Genomic DNA, 20,690 nt, shown 5'->3' with positions numbered 1-20,690 from the left:
AGGACGGCTGCCTTTGGTGGATTCTTGGAATTGATACAGGAGAAAAACTAGGACCTGATTACACCTATTGGAGAATGATACAATATCTAAAGAACTGTGCTGCCTGATTACAATGCATACTGGGTCATCAAGATAGCAGTGTCTTCAACAGGCGCCAGACATGAGCCTGACAGATGTGGTGATAATATCAGTGTAGCTCTGTTATCTTCTACTCTCCTGGGACTTTAAAGAGATGGCCAGACTTTAAGGAGACAGGTAGAGTACACTTTTCCACTCGGGGGCAGCAGAAACAAGTAGTAACACTGACATATCATCACCTTTGAGGTTGAAATTTTGAACATATAGTGTGTATAGTGCATATTGTGCATATGGTCTACAAAGTCGCAAGGCTCAAAGTAAATGGCAGAGGAGTACCTCTGAAAAAAAAACCACTTTGTTTTTGCATTTAACGCTGTGTTAGGGGTGCAGTCCACATGCCAGTGCCGTGGATGCCCTGGGGTGTGGCCATAATGCTCCTTCTAGAATTAACTACCCACATGGCCAATTTGGAATGTCCTGTTTTGAGCTAGCCGTTGTGCCCTTAAAAGAAAGTTGCGGATTCCCTCATTTAAATCTACATGCAACGCAGCAAATAAATGAACTCACGTTTCCCAGTGTCTCCATCATCTGCAGCACCCGCAAACATGTGTTACGTTAATGTAAACATAAACAGCAAAGCTGCTAGCCAATATTAGCTAACAATTAACGTTATGTGATAAGGACAAGCACCTTAAAACTGTACAAGTTTTAATACATGTGTTTTAAAGTTTACCATGATATTGCTGCATAGCAATTACGAATATACATAGAGTTTATGACTTGCTGTGAGATCTGACAAGTTACTAGTTTTTCAGCGGGATGCCACAGAGCTGAGATGGAAAGAGAACGAGACAAAACTGCAAGTAAATATCTAAACTCAAACCTTTTTCACTGGGTGATTGAACCCAATCTATATAATGTTACAGTATTCAGTAGTTTTCAATCAGAGCTGCCGCAGTATTGATTTTTCCTTTTCCACAAATTGAGTAAAGCCATTCAAACCTTCACAGTAACCATCATAAAAACATAATTTAAACCTCAGAAGTTAGAAAATAATTGGTTCGTACATAAGATGACCCTGATTATCAGATGACCCGCCTTTGCGAGCATCTGTTTTTGGAAAAACAACTTTTTTCAAAAAGTTACTTTTTGAATATAACTCACATCACAGTAAAGTTACATACTGACACTCTCCTGCTCTTGGAAGCAGTCAAAAATTATTTTCTTCGTTTATAAAACTGCCTGTTAGTCTTTTTGAGCTCCTTATCATCTGTCAGTGGCTTTTGGCAGTTTGACATAATCCTATTCGCAGTAGAGGCATCCGAAGATTCTTTGGACTCGTTTTCACTCATGAACTCATTTCCTCCATGACAGAAAAACACCTTACACAAGTCTTCAGAAACTTCTGCAGGTTAAACTGAAGTAACAAAACATTTTTAGGGCTGACTGATTCTAACATACACCCTATAAACAGACTTTAAGACACTTGCTAGCCTAGCGACATGAAGGCTAAAAACAACCCATAATGCAACACTCTGTGTAGGAGACGGTTGTACACAGGTGTAATGCTGAGTTCTGCCTGCCCACATGCACCTTGCAGGAGCACACACAGCTAAAGGGAAAACTATCCTGTGGGACATTGTAATGATTTTTATGGCAAAACACTATTTAAATACAATAATCCTCTTTGTAAGGTTCATCAATGATGACAAGTGATCTGAAGTCTATAGTTTCTGAACGTGTAGAGTCAGCAATGTTTTATTAGACTCAGTAGTAGTAGCATTTCCCAGACACTATTGGTCTGAAATTTGAAGTTTCCTTGATTAATCTCAATATTTCTTAGGGCGAACTCTTCAAAAGGGATTGAAACTCTCTTCTATGTCAATGTCTTTTTAAGCATAGCATTTCAGATAGTTACACTAAAATTAGGTTTTTAAAGTTATTATTTTTTGGGCTTTTATGCCTTTATTATAGTTCAGTGGAGACTGACAGGAAAGGGGGGTATAGAGGGGAATGACATGCAGGAAAGAGTCAGACCAATCGGGTGTCGAACCGGTGCCTGCCTGCTAAGAGCGTCTTTGCGCCCAAATAGTATGCGCCCTAACCACTCGACTACTGGGCCGCCCTAAAATTAGGTTTTTAAATGTGAAAAAATGAACGTGTGGTGTCAAATTCACTCTATCAAAGTCAGTCAAATGATGACATTTGGTCCAGACATTCATTCTCACAACATGATGAATTGTAAGACTTTGAGTGATCATCTGTGGCCAATTTCACAGAACACCTTTCTAGTCAAGTTTGACACTTAAGGTTGAATTTTTCCTTAGCTGAGAAAGTTATTTATTGCACGAAATCTCTTAAAAGGGTTCTTTAGTTTAGGAAGAAAGTTGAGGCATTTGCAACAGTGAAAGAGATTTTACAGCAGTAAAATTCTACTGTTTCCATGGAGATCATTGATTTGTTGCCATTAGCACTTGTTAAAACCTGTTATCACTTTTGGGAAGTTGTTAACATTAAAGAAGAGAGTGCTGCTATCTCATTCTCCTGTTGTTCTGACAGGAACTTCACAGAGAGTTTAAACTCTGAGTGACCCAGCACACCTCTGATCATGTGACCCAGCACACCTCTGATCATGTGACCCTGCACACCTCTGATCATGTGACCCTGCACTCCATTGATCATGTGACCCTGCACAACACTGATCATGTGATTGGGCACACCACTGATCTGACATGACATACCTTGACTACACCTGACCAGAAAGATCATGTGACGTAAAACTGGAGAGCATCATTCAGCTGTTGAAGTGGAGTGATCTAGCTGTAGAGGGTTGGACAGATCAGAAACTGTGATGTAGATTCAGTTCCTCATCGTTAAGGTGTCTCCTGGTCGTGGTCACGGTCGTTATTTATCACTATTAACTCATCATGTTGAGTTCAGACGGAGTCACAGGTGCCTTTATAGTTTTTCCTTTAGTTTGGTCCCTAAGGTCTTTTTTTCAACTGTTTAACTGACTTTAAGTAATTCCTTAAGTAAAAGACTAAAATAAGAAATCCTTAAATACTTCAGTCAGCATTTTAAGGAACCTGAAGAAGACTTAAGGGTCTTTTGTGCAACTGTTTGTATTTGAAGGAAACCTCAGCCGTTTCTCAATACAGAGTATGCTAAGTCTGGACTCCCGTACAGCTGAGAAGTCCAGACTCCAGAGGACAAGAGGACTATTTACAGTTGGAACAGCAGTGTTTTTCTTAATGTCAGCAGCACAACTCAGATTACACTTCAACCCTGTACCTGACTGAACTGTGACAAAATCATCTGAACTCAAATCTCCACAAACAGACAGAAAAACACAATTGACAGAGTGTAGTAAAATATACACTTTTCATGTCCCATAGGTAATTTATTTTAAAAATCTAACACAGCTTAATATAAACCACACTGCCACTTTTTTTCATTTATATATATTATCATATATTATATATTTTACTGAAATGTGGTGGCATATTTGTACATACAGTGCATCTGGAAAGTATTCACAGCACTTCACTTTTTCCACATTTTCTTATGTTACAGCCTTATTCCAAAATAGATTAAATTCATTTTTACCACAAAATTCTATGACAAAGTGAAAAAAGTTAGCTTGAAATTTCTGCAAATATATTAAAAATAAAAAACAAATAAAATCACATGTACATAAGTATTCACAGCCTTTGCTCAATGCTTTGTTGAAGCACCTTTGGCAGCAATTACAGCCTCAAGTCTTTTTGAGTATGATGCCACAAGCTTGGCACACCTGTTTTTGGGCAGTTTCTCCCATTCTTCTTTGCAGAACCTCTCAAGCTCCGTCAGGTTGGATGGAGAGCGTTGGTGCACGGCCATTTTCAGATCTCCAGAGATGTTCAATTGGGTTCAAGTCTGGTCTCTGGCTGGGCCACTCAAGGACATTCACAGAGTTGTCCCGAAGCCACTCCTTTGTTATCTTGGCTGTGTGCTCAGGGTCATTGAAGGATGATCAGTGGAAACAGGAAGCACCTGAGCTCAATTTTGAGTGTCATGGCAAAGGCTGTGAATACTTATGAACATGTGATTTTTTTTGTTTTTTATTTTTAATATATTTGCAAAAATTTCAAGTAAACTTTTTTCTCTTTGTCATTATGGGATATTGTGTGTAGAATTTTGAGGTAAAAAATGAATTTAATCCATTTTGGAATAAGGCTGTAACATAACAAAATGTGGAAAAAGTGAAGTGCTGTGAATACTTTCCGGATGCACCGTATGTTCACCACAGTGACCTGTGTCTGACCCACATTCTCTCTTTGACCCAGATCCACTGCCAACATAGGTTTAATCCATGTCACTGTGTCAGTCCGACAGCGCTGTGTTTGCGTCCTAAATTTGTAGAATCAGTGGCAGCTCTGTTCCACCCCTTCTGTCTTACAACTGGTTAGCTTCAGTACCCTACCCCTACCCCTCACACACACACACACAGAGCAGTCAGCATCTGCCTTCCATAGCATGAAAACCTCACACAGTCTAATCCCTGCCGGCAGCCTCTTTGTTTCCAGCATCATCTAACCTCTTTACAGGTGACTGAGTGACCCCTGCCTGGAGATTAACTAATTTCTTTAACAACTCTGAGCAGCGTGTCACATTTACTACTGTCTCTGCCATCAGACATGACTGGAAAGCCAAGGCACTGAGCTCATATGTTCCATCTGTGTGTGTGTGTGTGTGTGTGTGTGTGTGTGTGTGTGTGTCTGTGTGTGTGTGTGTGTGTGTGTGTGTGTGTGTTGTCATGTGGCTATGTCATCTCAGAGAGTCTTTTCAAAGGGCAGAGAGACACCTGATGAGGAGTCAGAAGGAGCCTGGTCAGAATCTACAGTTAAAGTCTAATGTATTGATACATGAACAGGAATGACAGTAATCCAGCTTTATCTCTCACAGATCCTGGTTCAGGTCAGGGAAAGATCCTGGTCTGGTTTAATACAGAAACAGTTCATGACCTGTTTATTTACTTTTAACTTGCACTGACCTGAACCAGAGAGCTGTTGTTGTCTAAACCACTGACGGGACTCTGGTGTGTACCTGGTCTCAGAAAAAAAACTGTTTCCAGTTGAGTCACATGAGTTTGGAAAAGTCTAGTCAACAAACCAATACATTAAATATCACGACTAATTGATTAATTGGAATTTAATTGTGTGAATTATCTGATGAGTTATTCATCGGTTCAGTATTAAATGAACCTTTAAAAATCCTTGTCAGTAGAAAATGCTGAACCCTAATTGCACAAACTCAAGATATGTCCGTAATAATAGGATAATATCTGCACGGCCACTGATAAAACGTAAACTCAAAATGTTATAACTTGACTATAATATAAAAACAAGTTGATGTATAACTTTTATTGAGGGCTGTCAAACAATACATTTTTAATTTTTAAAATTTAACTTAATCGCGATTAATCGCATGTTTTATAACATGATTCAAATTCTATTATTTTGTAGAACCGTTTTCTCTTGCTTGACAACAAATAACTGTCAGTCTGTCTGAACTAGAAGCTAACGTTAGCATGTCTGACATGTAATTATGAAGATGTCTGATAATTTATTTATCCGTGGACGAGCTCTGGGAAAGTTATACTTTTATTTTCCAACTCATAGACATGACTCGCCATGAAGTATCTTGCTCCACTATGTATAATGTTTGTAGGGTAAAAATAGCAGCAGCCAAAGATTCTAGAGTGTAGCGCTCTTTGGTAACAGCACCAGTGACGGTGTAAAATTTGGCAGCACACAGGTAACACAATTTTTTTAAAAAAAGAGAACATGATTGGTTCTTAATCTTATTGCGATTAACACGTTAATGCTGAAAGCCCAACTTTTATTTTCTTTCTTTCTAACAGTTAGATGAGAAGATTTAAGGTCCGAATTCTTTTGTCACCCAGATATGTATATATATATATATATATATATATATACATATATAAAGTTAAAGTTATAATATCTAAGTTTTCCACATTCAAGTGTCTACAAATGACTAGACCTGGGCACACAAATGAGCACATACACTCACTGAGCACTTTATTAGGAACACCTCACAAATATTGGGCTGGGCCTCCCTTGTCATCATGGCAACGATTCCACAAGATGTTGGAAATAGAGCAGTTGAGGTATCCTCTCTCAGACAGACAGAGTGGTACAGTCTGAACTGTGCAGCTCTACACCTTCTCCTCTTTTGACTTCACCAGTTTGTTTACTGAGCTAAATATTTAATCCAAGGCCTTGGGGAAGGTTCTGTAAACAGTCCATCTGCTTTAGGACCTTACAATGCTGGAGGCCACCAGGAGTCCTCGAGGAACCATGTCACGTTCTGTCCAGAACTCCTGCTACACTCCAGCGTTTCAATAAATGACGTGTATGATTCTGTGACTGCCTCATTGTTATTGTCCAGACTACTTAGTGAAAGATTTCTGCGTCATTCTTTAAAGTCTCAGTACACACCAGAACTGAACATCAGATAGGTCCAGCATAACAAAAACAGTGGTAACAACCTGTAACTTTGCTTACTAAGCATGAAGAGTAATTACTGTCAAATGCTGTCTCCACCAAGAAAGCACTGTGTCCAGATGCAGGGGCTCAGATGGAAGCCAGCAGTGAGAAAACTGAACTGCATGTAGTGGTGAACTCTTCAGTGACCTCAACACATGTTATGTGAAGATGCTGTTCACTGTCACTGTTTTCAGATTTTGTGTAATTATAATACTACATATTTCTGCTGTGTTACAGACTCTGGGACACTGGTTCCCTCCACAAACAGCCAATAGGATTTCACCATTGGGTTTTGGATGATTATAGAAAATTAGCAGCAGTTTCTGATCCTGACAGGTTAGGATAATCTTCACTAATGACTCCACTTTATGATGTTTGAAGCCTAAATACAATCAGCAGCAGTTAAAAGCTCATGTTAGGCTCTAAACCAACTACACCACGGTCACATGACTTCACCGTCACCACCACTAACCTTCAGCTTGTAGTTTGATTTAACTCTGAGCTCTTCTGCAGAAGCCTTTCCTCTGACAAAGTTAGTAACAGTTTGTAAGAGCGAGTAGAAACACAACAAGGCTTTAAAGGTGGACTGGTGAGGAGATCAGTTTTCATGTTGGAGTGATGACGTTTAACGTCCCCGACAGCCTCTGTAGTCTCATTTAGACACTTGTTAGCAACCGGCCTTTTTTAACAGACAGAGAAGCTTCAACAGTCAGGACTGAGGGATTTACTGACAGATTTGATGTCAGAGAATAAAACCTGAAAATGTCTTGTGCTGGTGTTAAACACAGACCTGATTTCAGTCATCAACCAGAAACACATTCAAACAACCAGAGACTCAGCACCAGGGGACAGAGGAAGTAAAATGACACTAATGTCCAGGGTTTAGGACTCATTCCTGCAGAACTCTACCTAAACAATGACCCTTCATGACTATCACTAAAGCATCATGATCTTCCTCCTCATGGTAAAGGTTTGCTCAGCGCCAGAGTCAGTGTTGCTACATCCACCTTTGTCCTCTGAGTGTCATCATTCACACAAACACAGAAGGAATAAACAGCCAGTCTTGTTAAAAGAAAAGAATTTATGTTCATCAGAAATGTAAATTATTTCTATTACTTCCTGAAACTATTTGTCTGACTGATATGAAACAATTAAGACTGAACTGACAACCTACAGACAGTCATGTCATTTCAAACACAGCTCAGACGCAAAGCTTGCGCTTAACAACATTGACAATTATACACACACTGGAGGCCTGTTTAGATGCTGACTAATCATGATCGTGATCGGGCTAAGCAATGCAAAATAATGGCTTCCAAACATGGTACCTGCACTTCATGGACTGACCACATGTCTGTAGTCTGCCTGTCTGCACTGTAATTGCACAAAAAAGAGAGAAAGCAACAACTGATTGATGCTGCGTGTGACTCACTGCTGTAAACTGGCTATTATGTTGTTAGAGGCAACTCTGTGACCGCCCTTTAAATATGTCTGAATTCTGTATGGAGTGAAGGTAGAGTAGCTATGTGTGTGGGGGGTGATGTTTGCTGGAGGTTCAGACAGTCTGAAGACGCAAACACATGGATGGAAATGTTGTGGGTCAGTAATAAACTTTAAATTACTGGCTCAATATTACCAACATGGTGGAGATCAAACAGGGTTGTGCACCACTTCTTCCCCTGGTTCATAATGATGCATGAAACTAAAGACCTTTGGCACTCTGGTTTGAAGAGACAGTTTGGATAGTTTGAAGTTGAGTTGTATGAGCTATTTGTAGGTTTTGCTGTTGTTACATAGCTAATGTAAGCATTAACATTCCCCCTGAGCAGCTACCCCTTCAGGACAGACTGGACTCTACAGTGACTTGGTATCAGAAAGTAAATGGACAGTCTAACTGGACTGGGCTAGCTGGTTAGCATGCTAACTCTGGAAGACAGAAGAAGTAATAGAAACAGTGACTTGGTTTGTAAATGAATGAAGTGTGATGCTAAACTCACAACGTTTCCTCTAGACTGGTAAGTAAACAGCTGTTAATGCTAATGTTTGCTAGGTAGCAATAGTGAAACTTACATATAGCTCCTTTACACTGATGTTGTTTTTCTAAGTTGCTAAAATACATTTTCTCCTGTGTCCCTGTCCACGGGAGTACATCACTCTGTGCTGGTCCTGCCTGCCTCTCCAAACTGGGAGTGTGCAGACCTGAATCTACTGCAGGTAACTCACCGACTGTGGAAAAGTACCTCACACAACCCCACCTCAAATAACCCAAACTCTCTCTTTAAGATGATGGTGTAAACTGATTGTCAGCACACTCAGATAATAATGTGGAACTCCTCCAGGCTCAAAACAAATTCACTCATCAGCTTAAATCTGAGAGGATGACCCTGGTGATGTGACACTGATGTCATCGGTGTATGCTTGGACTTGTGGCGCTAGTTAGATACGGGTTGTGGCCCAGTTCAGGGTCTCATGCTTCAGAGGCTGGATTTGAAGACCCACTGAGTTTCAGCGGTGAGACTGTCGCAGTTCAAAGGCTCCTTCAGATGTGTTCTTCTTTTCCTGGACCACGAAGGATCCACCTTTTGGGAGAGAGAGTCTGAGGATCACATTGTTAATGTCAGTGTTGCGTCTCAGCTCAATCCAACAGTAACGGTACAACTGTTCAAACCAAGGACCTGAAAACCTGAAGTCACTGTGAACAAAGGTTACATGTTGTCAAAGTTGCTAGACGACAGGAGCTGCGCTATGAGGGACTGATGATGAAGTGAAGTGAGGTGTCACTAGTAACCTGTTTTCAGTCTTTAAGCTGAGGTAAAGTCTGAACCCTGCAGTTCAGGAGCTGTCGTTTACCTAACATTATATCTCTGTTCATGTCTGTGAACTGTCTGTCAGGAGGGAAACTCTGCACAGTTAGAGACATGGCAGCCTCAGCATGATGCTAATTACACCCAAACGACTCCTTTACTGTGGTTTGAGAATAAATCTGGGACAAATTAAAACATTAAATGACACGTACCAATTACAGTCACAGAGTCGAATCTGTTCACATAGTTATAATCCAATGCCACTGAGCTGGCTGCTGTAATTGATGCCAGTTTGACTTGATCGCTGATTATTTTAATTGGTAGCATGTTTATACTGTGCACTGTGTGCGTGTGTGCGTATGTGTGTGTGTGTGTGTGTGTGTCTGTGTGTGTGAGTGAGTTGTCGTGGCCTCTATAAATGCAGAGGTCATGGTGACATTTATGAAGTAGAAGAAATGGAGCAGTATAAGTCCCTCAAAATTGTACTTTAGGTACTGATACTTGTACCTGAGTAAATATACTTAGTTACTTTCCACCACATCAGGTTTAAACCAGCTCTGTCTGCTGCTGGAACATGAAGTTGCTCTCAGATTGTCTCTGCTGACAATAGAGGATGTGCAGCTGCAGCTGACTGAAATCTAATGTGACGAAACTCCACCAGCAGCTTCCAGGTCACAGCTCTACAGGTGTTCCCAGTGAGGCAGCAGCCATGATGACACACAATCTGTTATCAGACATCCTGTGTGACAACACTGACCCAGAGCAGACTGACAGTCCCCTCTGTGGTGGACCTCCAGGCTGCACTGCAGGACTCAGGTACATGATTATGTGCACAGTGGGGGCAGATGTTGTTGCTGTTGACCATGTCTTGAACTGACAGATGGAAAACTTCCAGAACTGTAAAATAACTAAATGGCATCATATCTAGAAAAGACAAAGCTTCCAGATTTGTTATAAAGACTTTGTTCGAGTGTCTGAATTCACTGTTAGCACGGGTTGGTAGACACTGCACCGACCAATGTGAAGCACTCACTTCAAGACTCTCGTCTGTCTGCAGTGAAACATCTTCTCTCTGCAGAGTCACCTGTGCAGCACTCGTTGAGACAGTCTCTTTAAAGAAAGGTTTGTGACTCAGGACTGTGTACTCTCCTCTCCTTCATCATGAGCTGATGGACTATGACACACAGTATTAAGTATAACTTTGCTGTTATGAGGCCTGATACTCCGACTGTATGGATGAGGCTGACTATGTCTGGAGGGATTTCACTGTGTTCACTTTACTCAGATGATAAGTGTCAGTGCTGCTGCAGAGCTGAAGGAGTGTTTGTGGGTTTGTTTGTGCCCAGGTCAGGCCTGAGCTGGTAGCTCGGGTATGCCAGTGAGCCTGACAGGCCTCCTCCAGCCTCTCTCTAATAGGTGCTAATTGCATTCCTCCCTTGCTGGTCAGTAGCCAGGAGGAATGTGGCTGTTATTATGGTGGAGCCGTGGAGCCACAGGCCATCAGCACATTCTTCTGAACTCAGTCAAAACACACTTCCTGCAACCACAAAGGTGTGAGGCAGGCTGCAGAGAAAGCAGCCCCAAGGCAAGACTTCCTGACCAAGTGTGTGAGCGGAGGTGGACGTGTGTGGATGACCTTCCGCAGTGTTAAAAACAGAAACAGCCTCCATCCCTCCACAGCAGTCTTCGGTTTTAAACAGAGGAAAGGTGCAGTTGGTGCAGTTGTGATCACATGTGTCCAAAAGCTTAAAACATTTCAAGTCTTCAGCTGTTTGTGCAGACAGAGCAGCACCTGACATTACGTCAACATCAAGGTGTGATTCTGGAAGATTGAGTCATTTGGTTTACATGTATGGACTCTGCTCTTAACCAGGTTTGTGTTTGAAGCTTTACATCGTGGCCAGCAGTGATGGAAACACCACACCGTGTGAACCCACTCATTTTCACCCCTTTTCCTGCTGTGACGTCTTTCAGAGGTCAGACATTGTAAATACACCTGTCCAGCTGCTGTTACACCAGAGACACTGAGAGTGAGCTGTAGCCTCGAAATAACTTTCAAAAACACACAATCACTGATCAAAGCATCTGTTCGCTAGGGTAAATCTAAGATAAAATCAGTAACAAATGCATCATTAATTCAATTGTCAATAATTACCGGCTTCATATACAGACACCAATCCAAATTGGCCCAGAAAAAATCTAGGTGACACATACAGGTTGATATAGCAGGGAGAAGAGGTCTGATATGTTTCTATGGTTAATCTACATCTCTTCTAAGACTCTTCATGTGTGAGGCTTGTGACCTTTTGGAAGTTTGTCTGAAACTTGATGCCATGAGCAGAGATCAGTCTCTAGCGTCTAGCGGACGGTGTGTATGTCTGACCATAAACCTACCTTACCTTTGACCTGGTCTGTGGAGGTTTGGTTATTAAGACTGACCTGATGCTATATGATGATGTGACGCTCTGTGTGCTGTGTCTGCTGATGTGTTTATGTCCTGCTCTGTGTCTCCAGGTCATATTTTCTTGTTTCATATATTTTCATTCCTTCCTGTTTTAATTGGTGTTACTTATATGTTCTCTTCCTGCCCTTGTGTTTCCCTCTGCTGTGATTGTTGGACCCACCCTGATTGGCCTCACCTGTGTCTCATTGTTGTCTCCTTCCTGGTGTGCTCAGTCTCTCCATCCTCTGTACCAGTTCATCTCTGTCCCATGTGTCAAACGTTCCAGTCATTATTCCCGGTGTTGGTTCTCTAGTTAATGACTTAGCTTGTTTCCTGGACTTAGATTTAGTTTACTCCCTGTTGGATTTGTCTGCCTGCTGAGTGACTGTAGAAGAGATTTGTTGACCTGTTGAGTCCTCGTCCCTGTGGGTTCACAAGTGTTAGAAAACCCACAGTAAAAAGACCAACTGACCTGTTGTTACTAGAGCTCCAGAGAGAAGCTTGAGAGAAGAGATGTAAAACTACACTGAGATGGTTTTTGGTTCTTAAAACCACAAATATATCTTCTTAAAAAATATGGACTTTAAAGCCCAAACATGATATTTCTCTGACCTTGATCTGAAGTAGTTTTTGTGCCTGAACTTAACCAAATCTTGAAACACTGAAAAAAAATTTTTCCAGGTTTTAACTTCAGTCATTTATTCAAGACCTCCATGTCTAATGTGTAAATCTGTGTCCAGCCTGTCTGCCAGGAGACTGTCCATCTAAACTGACCATCAGACCACAGACTGATACCTTCATGTGAAACTCTTTACAGTCATCAAACTTGAGCAGTTTGACAAACCAGTCTTATCAGAAAGGTATACTTATGAGCTTTCAGCCACATCTCATGGCCTTCCACAGTGGATGGAGTTGCTCAGTTGCCATGGAGATGGTTTAGACGTTAGCATGTGACACCAGAGACGCGTGGACATGTGTGTTCCTGTTAATGACAATTTGTGAGATTTGTGCTGTGTTTTTGGTTTTGATTTCTTAGTTCAGGACCAGTACCAGGTTCCAGTGAGTCAGTGAAACCACAGAGAGAGGAGAGGCTGACTGGTTCTCTGTTAACTTTTCCACTGGTCATTGTGTGAGAACATGCTGAGGACTAGAGACAGAGAGGACACACTTTATTAAAGTAAAACAGCAGAAGAAGAACAGCAGCAGCTCCCACACATGAAGAAGAACGAAGCTCTCACCAGTGAAACGTTAGATGGGTTAATACTGGTGGGAACTGGTCCCCTACCTGAGGAGTCTTTTCATAACCGAGCTCTCACTTTGTGTGTGTGTGTGTGTGTGTATGTGTGTGTGAGTGTGTGTGTGTGTGTGTGTGTGTGTGTGTGTGTGTGTGTGTGTGTGCGTGTGTGTGCATGCGTGCGTGCAAGCAAATGTGTGTGTGTGCGTGTGTGTGTGTTGATGCAGAGATGTGGGATGACTACAGATCAGAGTCCCCCTGTGAAAACACTGAAAGGAAACTGACTTCATGGTGCCAATGTCTCTCTCTCTCTCTCTGTCTGTCTCTCTCTCTCTCTCTGTCTCTTTGTCTGTCTGTCTCTCTCTCTCTGTCTCTCTGTCTCTGTCTGTCTCTCTGTCTCTCTTTTTCTCTCTCTGTCTCTCTGTCTGTCTCTCTCTCTCTCTCTGTCTCCAGGAAGATGATTAACTCTCTCTTCCTCAGTTCATTCATCTGCTTCCCAGTATTGTTTGCCAATGTGCATTAGATGAGTAACACACACACACACACACACACACACACACACACACACAAGGAAACTACACATGTAGCCATGGACACTCCGGGGTTTATTTAAAGGTGGGGGTTGTTCCTCTGGTTTTTTATTGGAAGTGATGTTGAGTGACTCATGTTGGGCTGCTCTGATGTCACTTCCTGTTCGGCTGCCAGGGGCTGGTCTGTGGCAGTGACATCAACCTAGACATCAAGGTGAAGACTGATGGGAAAGGAAACCCACCCACACAGACCAGGATCTTGATGTGGACTCCAACCACCACCTACAGCCTCTGATACAGAGCACCACATCTGTTAGTGAGGTAGAGGGTGGAGAGACCAGATACAAGGAGTGAGTGATGAGAACCCCTCCCTGCCCGAAGACCAACACACATGAGTATGAGTTCCTGTGTAGAGTCAGAGTGGATATACCAGTCCCAAACCTTTGTCTCCATCCCTGATTTCAGAGAACACAGAGAGGGGAGAGATCACCTGATCTTTGGGAGGAGGAGGAGGATTCTCAGAACCTGTGTCTGACTCAGATCCTACAGCTGTACTTTGTGCTTAAAGGCTGATCAACTCTAAAATCAGTCACAGTCAGAGGGGATCCTAAATCCATCACCACCACCTCCACTTGTCACCTGTCTTCTCTCTGGGGATATGGAGAACTGCATTTTTATACTGAAACTCTCCAGGCTTTGAACACCTCTCCAGACATCTTCCTTTACTGAGTCTCAGTGTGCAGCAGCAGCTCTGCCTGCTCCACATCCGCTTATCATCTGGGTGGAATTCATAATTACAACATCCAACCTCCTTCATGGTCTAAACCGTGCTGCACCTCTTCAGTGGATGATCCAATGGTACAGGATCCAGCTGGCTGAAGAACTGAGGCAGTAAAACTGCTGATGTGTGGAAGCTGGAGCTTGTCCACTAATTTCCCTCAGTGTGACAATAAAACATGATTATGATTGGCTGAGCCATGTTTGTCAGTATTACTGCACCAAACGACTTGTTTCAAAATATCACAACACTGTTCATCACCCACACAGGTGGTTTGTTCTGATTTGAGCCACAGCAGCATCTCCTGAAACATTACCCCTACAGCAGCAGGTGTACGGGGACTATGGTTGTCATGGTTACAATAATAAACACAAAGACTGTACAGAGAATGGTTACTATAATAACAGTCGTGTCCTGGTTAGGTTTAGGAAAAGATGGTGATTTGGGTTAAAATAAGTACTTTCTCAATATTAGACGATCTATGTTGTCATGGTTACATTAATAACAACAATCAGTCATGGATAATAGAAACAACATAAACTGCTACTTTCACATGGGAATCAAACACAGCTCTCCTGTGTCATATTCCTGTGTCTTGTTGACCCATCCATCCACCCCAACCTCCTCCAGACATGGACTTTGTCGCTCTATAAACTATGTCACTGTACTTTTCCCTTTGCTCCTGTCATCATTACTACAACCACTAGATGTCGCCTAGCAACAAAACCTAACTATGAGTTATAGTAACCTGCTGACAGACGAGCTGTGGGCTCGTTTGTTTCAGGATGACAGCCTCTGACACAGTCATTCAACAAACACACAAAACACCACAGAGGAACAAAATAATCATAAAATAATTTGTCTTGTATCATGTGCTGTGAATAATGTGATATCCAGTAAAACCAAGCTAGTTCTAGTCTGAAGTGGACTGGAAAAGTTCATCAATCAGCAGCAGACTGACAAGCTCTGTGTGCTGGGAGAAAACACACCTTTTATACATAAAAGTAACTAGACAGTGAGGAGCTCTGGTGGCTCACCTGGTAGAGAGCAGTTCTTAAACCCTTATATTTAATGGCAGTGGTCCAGGTTCGAGACCGACCTGAGGTCCTCTGCTGCATGTCATCTGCTTCCACTCTGATATTTATTGTAAAGGTGCAGTTCACTGCGTTTTACCCTTGATATTGTTGGGTTATAACACATGAAAGAGTGTGCATCTGCATTTTGAAATCTCCAAAGATGTTTGCAAAAACCGACATGAAGCAGCAACAGATTCCCTCATTTAGCTAAAGAAACAAAATCATTGAAAAAAAGGTATGCACAGGATTATAGCTGCACCACTGACTTCAGCTAGCCTACGTTTTTATTGGTGACCTATTCTGATGCTTCCTGAGAGGCAGCAGAAACTGTGACAGGGACGCAGCAAAATGCGAGACGTCCCTGCAGAGCCACAGAGCAGGATCTGCTGCTGATCCACAGTCAGACACCAGGACCAACAGAGGAGAGCTCACATACCTGAACACTGCCCCCCACTGCTCAGTCAGTGCTGACCAATGTTAGTAATGACCTCAGTCATGAAATGTGTCGGCAGCCATGCTGCTAGATGAAGAACTACACTGCTTGGTGAAAGGATGATTATCCGTTTGCATTTTTTTGTTGCTGTGTGTTTATTTCATGAAACCTCGGCAGGTGTAGGCAGTACCTGTTGAATTAGTTTCAAACTTTTTCTCTGCTCCAGGCCAGTCTTTCCTGCTCCATTATGCCACCAAAGATGACGTGCAATCTGGCGACCAATGAGATGTCTGGAGTTGAAAGTGACCAATCAAAGCAGTGGAGACGTCAGCCAATGTCCCCGCCTCCAAAGGCTCAAAAATCAACTTGACGAACGAGCTAGTGCTGAACTGCGAGCACGTAAGGGGGGTCGATGCTTAAGGTTTTATCTCTGAGTTTTGAGACTAATTAAACACCTTTGTTTTATAAAAGCAATAATCCACAGGAGGCCATGGTTTACCCAGAGTTCAGAGCAGTTGAGGGGGCTGGCTGTTCCACGGCCCAGTGGCTTTAACATCTCTTCCTCTCTTATGTTCTTGAACTCCATTCATGTGTCAGTGGACTCGCTAAACTGAGTCCTGTGTTTCTGAAGCTTCACTCTTTAAAGCTCACGGTGTGTGAAGCTGAGAGAAGACTCTGCTGTTCTTCTAAACATCTGAGCACCTGTTGTGTCGGTGGGGGGCAGCAGTGTGGGGCCAGAGTGCCGTGGTGATGGAGAGTCCGAGGACTCACCTTACTGTTATTATTGTCATATCAGAGGCCTCTGAAAGCTGCTGGGAGGGAGATAACACAGCTCACAGGCGGGGCAGGAGGCTTGTTCTGTCAATAAACAATCTCTGATCTCTGCTGAACAGCTGTTTGAGCAGATGTGTCAAGTCAAATAAATATGAGGGAGAGTCCATTAAATCCAGATCTTCTCTGTGAGTGAGGCAGCAGCAACAGCTGATCCACTGCAAAACAGGAAACATGTTTTCGTCCTGTCTGAATGACTTTGAAGTTGTCCTTCCCACCTTCTAACTGCATGTTTCCACAGCTCTACATCAGAGGAACTCTGTGACTCTGAGTACATGATGATGATCCTGGTCTACCACAGCCTGGTCTTCTGTTCTGCTGTGTTGTGATAACAGTGTAACGTCTGACAGGTCAACAAACACAACCAGTCAAACACAAGCCAACACCTTCTCCTCATCATCTGAACCACTTCAGGTCAGAGGTCAGACTGAGAATGATGTTGGTAATAATCCCCACAATAAAGTCAAAGGTGAAATGATCCCAGTCCTGATCAAAACCTAAAAGATGGAGGATGACAGATGAATCATTTATCATCTGTGAAGGATGTTTGCTCGGTCGTCATGATGCTTTGGTCACATGATGGTGGTTGTATGTTGTAGATGAGCTGCGTCCCAGTTCAGGGGCCTCATCCTTCAGAGGACCCGGTCTAGCCATTGTAGACCTCAAAGGCCAAACTGAAATGATTTGGTCTGGTCTACAGAGGATTTTCGTGGCTCCTGTTGCCTAGCAACCTTGTCAACGTAACTTGAGGTTTTAAGGTCCTTGGGTTTAACAGTTACTGTTGAAATGAGCTGAAACACAATACTGACATTTAACAGCGTGATCCTCAGACTCTCTGTCTGTGCTGTTCACTGACTTATTATTTTTATAACTGGAGCAATGAATCTTGGGATATGTTGGAAGATGAAGGATCCACCAGTTGGAGCCTTCGTTGTCCAGGAAAAGGATACATCCTGAGGAGCATTTGAACTGGGACGGTCTGGTCCCTGAGACTCAGACCCTGAACTGAGACACAGCTGTAGACTTCACTCATATAGACCTTTGTTGTCTCATCAACCACTCAAAGCACTTTACAGTGGAAGCCACATTCACTCATTCACACACATTCACGCAGCACTTTTTTCTACCATACACACACATTCAGACACAGATATCTGGCCAAGGACATGTTGAAATGTGGACTGGAGGAGCCGGGAATTGAACCTTGCAATTAGTGGATGACCCACTCTGCCTCCTGAACCACAGCAGCCCCCCTTGGAGGAGTGGGTGGAGACTGTAAACCAGTAACCAAGAACTCTGGCTGCTGGTTCTATGAAACTTCACAGGAATAATTCACATTTGTTTCAGTAGACTGGACTATTGTCACTTGGGTCATTTTCAAAAACAAGAGACTGTTAATAAAATAATAGAATATATGAATAATTTAATAATAATATATGAAATATATGGACATATAAAATAAAAACATATGTAAAAATTATACTATTATATATAAAATTTATATATTAGAAATTATAACAATTTTATATATTGACACATATGTCCAGCCCATACAAATATGTATGTTTATGTTTGTATGCTTATATCGTAGACAGATGTCTACAGTCTGTCAGTATATGTTGATGTTATAAACAGTAGAGTCCAAAAGTCTGAGTTTAAAATTAATGAGAAATTAATTAGAAAAACATAAACATATAGAATTTTATCTGTATGTTGTTTTAATACACTTATATCAGAATCAGAATCAGAATCAGAATCAGAATCAGAATCAGAATCAGTTTTATTGCCAAGTATGTTTTCACATACAAGGAATTTTTTCTGGTGATTGGTGCAATTGATCAGCAACAGTGGGGCTCTCTAGCCTTGTTGATGAGGCTAATAGCAGATGGGAAGAAGCTATTTTTGTGGCGAGAGGTTTTGGTCCTGAAGGACCGCAGCCTCCTGCCAGAGGGGAGTGTCTCAAAGAGTTTGTGTCCAGGGTGGGAGGAGTCAGCTACAATCTTCCCTGCACGCCTCAGAGTCCTTGAGGCGTACAGGTCCTGGAGGGACGGAAGATTGCAGCCAATCACCTTCTCAGCAGAGTGGATGATACGCTGCAGTCTGTTATTGTCCCTCTCCGTGGCAGCAGCGTACCAGATGGTGATGGAGGAGGTGAGGATGGACTCGATGATGGAGGTGTAGAAGTTCACCATCATAGTCCTTGGCAGGTTGAACTTCTTCAGCTGCCTCAGGAAATACATCCTCTGCTGAGCTTTTTTGATGAGGGAGCTGATGTTTAGCTCCCATTTGAGATCCTGTGTGATGGTGGTTCCCAAGAAGCGAAAATGCTCCACGGTAGCCACGGGGGAGTCACACAGGGAGATGGGGGTGGGTGGGGCTGGGCTCTTCCTGAAGTCCACTATCATTTCCACTGTCTTCAGAGCGTTTAGCTCTAGGTTGTTCTGCCTGCACCAGGTCACCAGACGCTCAGTCTCCCACCTGTAGGCAGACTCATCGCCATCAGAGATGAGTCCAATGAGAGTGGTGTCGTCTGCAAACTTCAGGAGCTTGACAGACTGATGGCTGGAGGTGCAGGTGTTGGTGTACAGGGAGAAGAGCAGAGGAGAAAGAACGCAGCCTTGCGGGGATCCAGTGCTGATGGTCTGGGAGTCAGACACGTGCTTTCCTAGCTTCACGTGCTGCCTCCTGTCAGACAGGAAGTCGGTGATCCACCTGCAGGTGGAGTCAGGCACGCTCAGCTGGGAGAGCTTGTCCTGCAGCAGAGCCGGGATGATGGTGTTGAAGGCAGAGCTGAAGTCCACAAACAGGATCCTGGCATAGGTCCCTGAGGAGTCCAGGTGCTGGAGGATGAAGTGGAGAGCCATGTTGACGGCGTCGTCTACAGACCTGTTGGCTCTGTAGGCGAACTGCAGGGGGTCCAGGAGTGGGTCAGTGATGGATTTGAGGTGGGACAGGACAAGACGCTCAAATGATTTCATGACCACAGAGGTCAGGGCAATGGGTCTATAGTCATTTAGTCCTGTGGGCCTATATATGTTATAGCATATAAAAATCACCATATAGATATTTTTATTATATGTACATATACAATATACTTTATATATATGGTATTTCACATACATTAAAAACTTTTATCTTCATATATCCAGAGGTGGTATATATGTGATAGTAATATGTCCTCTTATAGGCAACATCACTCTTATATAGAGACATATGTCATTTCTTACATTATGTTTATGTGCTGAAAATATGTGTCTCAACCTTTGAAGCAGTCTGGTCATGTAGAGCTGAGAGAGTCCACAGCATATGAGTCACATCGTCTTCATCCTCATCACCATAAGTGACCTTGTGACCAGTCGTCCTGTTTCTCCTCATTTACTCTGGTTTCCCTTTAGTTTGTCTCTGTCTGTGTTTCCAACGCTCCTGATTAGCATCCACTTAGCCGAGCTGCTAGCATAGCTAAGAGAACATGATGTCTGTCTCTGAATCCTGTTTCAGTCGCAGGCCAATCTTCCTCTGCTGTGATGACAAAGCTGAGAGCTGGAACGTTTAGGCCAAGATAAAATCTGTGTTGTGAGTCTGACAAACGGAAGCAGATGGCCGTGCTGTGAGCTCGCGGTGAACTGTGGTGTGCAGACATCCTCAATCAAGTTCAGAAAATGGGTCTACATCTTACTGGAGGAGCCATGTGGTCACACTCGCACTGCATGCACGCAAACGCATGCAAACACAAACCACATCTCCCAGCCCGTCTACTTTTAGTCTGGTGTCCCGATACTGACTCACACTGATAGACAGCAGCCTAGAAAGTGTGTATGTGTGTGGTTTGTGTGGCATGTTTCATGATCTGCAGCATGAGGGCTCAGTGACTGCAGAACAGTGTAGGAATGTTCTTCTGACAGGAGTGAAATTAAGTTTGGAGCAGTGGTTCTCGA

This window comes from Trachinotus anak, unplaced genomic scaffold (genome assembly GCF_046630095.1).
Source record: "Trachinotus anak isolate AG129_WGS33_773 ecotype Australia unplaced genomic scaffold, CSIRO_AGI_Tana_v1 ptg000005l, whole genome shotgun sequence".
Classification (NCBI taxonomy): Eukaryota; Metazoa; Chordata; class Actinopteri; order Carangiformes; family Carangidae; genus Trachinotus; species Trachinotus anak.
The sequence above is the reverse complement of the archived record's forward strand: the minus strand, read 5'-3'. Positions refer to the sequence as shown.